This window comes from Eucalyptus grandis, chromosome 4 (assembly GCF_016545825.1).
Source record: "Eucalyptus grandis isolate ANBG69807.140 chromosome 4, ASM1654582v1, whole genome shotgun sequence".
NCBI lineage: Eukaryota > Viridiplantae > Streptophyta > Magnoliopsida > Myrtales > Myrtaceae > Eucalyptus > Eucalyptus grandis.
In genome coordinates this window covers 5,623,308-5,629,307 of record NC_052615.1, presented here as the reverse complement: position 1 = coordinate 5,629,307, position 6,000 = coordinate 5,623,308, and positions in this window count along the sequence as shown.

The following is a 6,000-nucleotide window of genomic DNA, read 5'->3' as shown; positions in this document are numbered from 1 at the left end:
TTTGGCTTTATTCGATCGAGGCGCTCGTCAATTTCAATCACCGCATAATGCAGGATGGACTAGCCAAATGAAAAAAACTTAAATCAATAATGCAGCGGCTTCATGGACCAACCAAGCATTCTAAGCCAACATATCCGGTGTTAAATAATAAGACCGCTCTAGAATTATTAGAAAGATAAAGTATACTAAAAAATTTAAATTTTATCATGAAAGTTCAATAAAATTTTAAAATTTTAGAAAAATGTAATCAAGTCATACTTATCAAATTGGTAAAAATAAGTCATTTTATTAATTCTATCCAACCTTGATTAACGAAAAGCTTTTTTTTTTTTATATTCTCTTTCATATGTGGCATTGAGGTGGTTAAAAAATAAAGCAAAAGGTTAAAATGACATTGTTTTGGTCCAAATATTTTTTTTTAAAAAGTTTAGGTAAATAAAATTAAATTATAAACTAAATTAAGAAAAGGAACAAAAAAAGAAAAAAGAAAGCACAAGTAAAAATCATAAAAAAAAAAAGTTATGTCAACATTTTCCGTTAACAAAATTAGATGGAGTGAATAAAATGATTTGATTGCATAAATTTGACAAGTTTTATAATTTGACTACACTTTTGAAAGTTTCATGACTTAATTACATTTTTGTGATAAATCTTAAAATTTCAAATACATTTATCCCTTTTATTATACTCTTTGGGACTACGCAAGTGATTTGTTTTGTTACAAAGAGTAACCTAAATATCTGGATGATCCACAAAAAAATCCTAAACTCTTTCTATGTGGAAAACTAACATCCCAAACTTTTTCTTTTTCACTGTAGGTCAATATTCTCCAATTATATTAGCGACCCGAAATACATTGATTTAGATTTTTCTCTTTACGCTGCTAAAAATCCAGCACGGTAAGCGCGCATGGCTATGCTTCTAGTTGATGTGGCAACATGTGTCCATTGTCATGTTGGATTCGTTTGCCTGACATTGTCCATGAAAACTGTTACCTCGAATTTTTAATGATTCCTATTGACGGAAATATAGCAACAGGTTACTTTGTGTCATTGCAAAAGAAGCCGCAAAGACCATATTACACATGCTAGGACTGCGTAGCATCTTTCACATTAGCAGCCAAAAGATGTCGATTAACAAACTCTGGTTTAGTTTAAGTATGGCTGAGAATACAGAAAAACTATGGCTAGGCGTTTCTAACCTAGTATATATATTTATGATATGGAACGCTGTGCATTAGAATCTCAGTGAAATAAGATTCTGATTTTTAAGCAATTAAGAATAATATGGAAACAAATTAATTATCTTCGTGGGACCACAATCTGTCTCCATGTGACGGTGATCCAGAAATCGAAGGAAAACATAAAAAGAAATCTTGAAGAATAAAGTCAATTTTCACTTTAGACCTCCGCTGCAAAGGCAAGCATATTCATGAATTCTCCATCCTCCATTCCTCAATATGTCAATTTCCATACACATATCATATAAAAATCATGCGACTACAGGTACAATCATATGTATTAATTTATTACTATGGTAGATCAATAAAATATATACTAAATATTTTTATTGATAAGGATAATAGTTTTTTTAATATGCTTTCGTAAGTGATATAAACAGTCTCTTTAGAAATAATTTTGGGGAGGGGGCGGTGGAGGGGAAAACACAGGTGTTGTCCTATTGTGGTGATTGTATGCTTGTGCCAAGTAGATGCGACCGTCGCAAAGGCTTATGGGAGATGAGCAGCGTCCATTTTCGTCCAAGGCCCCGAGTTTTCTTTCGAGGGTACGGGGAAGGGTAGGACAGGGGATGACGAAGGTGACCGTCATGCGGTGGTGGCCGTCACCTGACAGCGAGCGGGCGGTCTCTTTCCATTTTTCCTGTACTTTAGAATGTTTTCTTTAAGGGGATGGACTGAGGGGTGATAGGGACGACAACAGTGGCCATCAAGCGTTGGTCTCCACCTCCTGCGGCTGCAATAGCCGGCTCCGTCGTCGGTTTCTAATAGCCGGCTCGGCCCACAGTCTCCTTCTTTCGCATCACAGGGTGGTTGTGGTCTTCTGTTTGGTCTGGGGAGGGGAGGGAGGGAGGGAGGGAGAGCCCATGTCACAGGGGCAGAGAAAGCTTCAGCCACATCATCGAGTCTGTCTGTCCTCAAAAGGACGAAATAGACATTTTTATAAAGTACGGGATTTCAAATTGCGGGTAACAGTATAGGGATCAACATTTTCTTTCACTAATATTTCTAAGTTCTGATAATAAGGTATTAATTTGATTAGTTTTTGAGGGGTATATTTTCTTTTTCCTCTTCAGGCACAAAAGAAATGGCCTCACCTCTAAAGAAAACACACTCTCGATGCATCACTGAAGTGATTGACGTAGTAATGAAAGGGTCATTCTATCATCCATGAGATCATGTGTTTGATTTATATAACATCTGAAAGACTTGTTTTTGCCCTTAGCTACACAAAATCCCATGTGGAGAAGTTCTTTGACTGGCTAATAGATTAGTTCACTTCAAATCTTCTAAGTACAATTGATATGAAGTGAACATGAGATCTTTTGGAAATACCTCGAGATGGTTGTTAGCATAGATCATTCCACTCGGCTATTTTGTATTATCCACAAAAAAGAAGTAAAACACTATGTGACCTGCCAATTGGCTACATTACCATTTGGCTCAATCTCATCAAAAAGGCTTCCACTAAAATAACAATATGACGATGTGAAAAAAAATAATAATAACAATATGACGAAAAAAACCCTCTAAGCTCTCTCTCTCTCTCTCTCTCTCTTCGCTCTCTCTCTCACCTCTACTGGCAATAGAAAAAAGATGCTTTTATTATATCTGAGTAGGTCAGAGTCACGACAAGAAAAAGGAGACTCGGCCAGCTTCATCACCCTTATTATTATTATTATTATTATTATTATATCACCCAACTTTTCACGGGCCTCGATCTTGGCAAGGTCAAGCCCCAAAATTTTCTTTATATTTTCATGGATTCTGTGACAAACATGAGTCTCTTTGATGCTGGAGGACAATGCGGGTATCTCAATTTTCAATGGACAAAAGAAAAATCCCCCCAAAACTTCAATTCCCTTTGGAGCATCCTATGGATCTTTTCTCATGAATCACCTTTCGTCCCTTTTGAGGCTGAGCCCTGCTTTTCCTCTTCTAATTGTTTTTTTCCCTGTCTTTGGCCCTTTAAAACTTTTCCCATCTTCAATTCTGGGATGCCGTTGCTGCACAACGGAGGTAGAAATATATATTTCCCCATAAACAGTAAACTAGAGTAAAGGCCAAAGCAAAGGACAAACCTAATGCTACGACGCCCGATACCTTTGGTCGCATTCTTTGATGGAAATATTCCAGCAACTCGAAGCTTGCAGGACATACTATTCATAATTCGGGTTGAGAATATTTTCGATGTATGACTTTTTTTCCTCGGTAGATCAGTGATACATCACCTAGGTCACAGTTGAAAAGTTTAAAATAGAATTAACATAAATGCAATAAGTCTATGACTTTTTTTTAGGTAATTATCCTTATCTAAACAACATTGGAGCACTAGAAATTAGACCATAGTCTTTGATGGGACCCACACGAAACTCACCATTTTTAATGACACAAATTCATTTTGGTGCAGCAATATTGGTCATAAATTTATGGTATAGATGTGAATTCAGTTTTAAACTTTCTAATTATGTTAATTTAGTCATAAATTTTTGTGCATCCCATCAATTTTCATCGAAAATCATTGAGTCACTGTCTACCATCCTACGTGGTACATCACCACATCAGTGATTTCCGGTGAAACTTGGCAAGAAGAACTACAGTGGAATTCTGTAGAAATTTAAGACTTAATTGACAAATTTAAAAGTTCTAAGACTATGTTAACATCCATGTAATATATTTAGGACTAATTAGAACCAATTTCTTCATTTACGTTGAACCCTCCTAGATGGAGCTTAATCTGCTCATTTTATAAATCTTAAACTTAAGATCAAGCTAACATTTTTCCATTCTTATCCTTTCCTTGAATGTACTCATCCGACACTACATTCTTAGCTCATTTTGCATAAATATCGATGCTTAATTGATCGTGCAAACCTCTATGCCTTGAAGCTTTTTCGTCTCGAGACTTGAGAGCAAAAGGTCGATCATTACCTGTAGCAATTGCGGATTAGACGTCCATAAATTAATGCGCCTATCTCTCCAATCTTCACCATCTATATTTTTTAAATATACAATAACGAGCTCTTTCTCCATCGGCTGCCTCTAAAGTTGACACGCATGACTCTAGATAGCAAAAGGTTGATCATTCTTCTTGCAAAAGGAAAAATTATCCAAATAATTTTTAAATTTTTTTACACTTTTACCAATTCAATCTTAAACATTTTAATTTTATTAATTGAATCCTAAAACTTTTTATCTTTTTTCAATTGAATCCATCCAACTAATTTTGGTAGGAATTCGCTAATGTAGACTTTGATTATCTTATATAATATGGTTAGTACTAATATGGACAATTTTTTATAATATTTTAATATTTTATGAATTTTTATTTTTTTTGTTCTTTTTCTTTTGTTTTCTTTTTTTCCTTATTTTTTTCTTTCGCCTCTAGGCGACAACCAAATCACCATGGAAAACGCAGCCCCGTGATCAACTCAACCTTGTGACTCACCCTCCACCACCACCTCACCACCGTTCCAACCCTCCATCCATCACCATCCCAGTAGCTTCCACCACCACAATCCTCCAAGCCCCTCTAGCTCGAAGCCATATTTCAGAGGTGCGGCCTTAAATTTGAGGCCACGACCTCCAGTAATGAAAGCTACCACCGGCAACTATGGGGCGTTAGGCTAAATAGCACCGACACCGACACGCAACACGCGATACGATACGACACGACACGTCGACACGTTTTTTTTTTTTTGTTGGTAAAAACAACACATCGACACGTTCTTTATAAAAAAAAACAGAGAATTCTAACATGTTGGGACATATTGTATATTAAATATATATTTTTATATATACATAATAATTATCATTTTTATGATTATTTCAATCAAATTAATTTGAATCAAATTCATAAATAATTAAATAATTTAAAAAAATCTAGAATGAATATACACTAAAAACATTAATCCGCCATTTATTAATATCATTCATTATTTCAATTTGACAAATTCAACTCTATTTCAATAATTCATAAAACTTGGAGGAAAAACAAGCGATCCATTTTCTAGACTTGCATGTTAGATATGTTGGAAGAGAAAAAAAAAATTATGGGGTGAATTGTATATCACAGAAGTGGAAGTCAAAAGAAATGTAAGACTAGGTTTTTTCTTCTTTCTCCATTTATTATGTTTATTATTATGTTTTATTTTTTCACATATATATATATATATATATATATATATATTGACATCTCATTTATTGAATTTTTAAAATTGACATTGATATCGGAATCATTATGTATGTCAGAATTCCGACTAGAGTGTCGAAGAGTGTTGAGAAAGTTGACCAGATGTTCCGACACATGTTGACCGAGTGTCAGAGAGTGTTCAAGAGTGTCGAACACGTGTCGAAATGTCCGACACGACACAAAAACTCTTGGAGAGTGTCGATACTTCATAGGTGCTAGGTGAAGGTCACCAAGCTCTCGTCAACCGCAAGTGAGGGCCGTGCAACCCTTGCCTAGATATGGGCGAGGCAACCTCACCCTTAGCAGCAATGGCCTTCTAGGTCGTGGGCGAGCAACCTCGGCCAACCCCACCGACTACTTAAGTTTCAAGCTCAAGGCCACAAACATGGACACGGGATCTAGAGTGAGCTTTAAGCTATGACTAGCCACTCGACTGTCAAATCTCAAACTCCTAGTCATGGCCATGATGGTCTCTCAAATCTATGCAAGGCTAGGCAAGGGCCGTGCGACCCTCGCCTACAACCAACAAGGGCTAATGAACCCTTATGAGCCACTAGTAAAAAAAAATAGA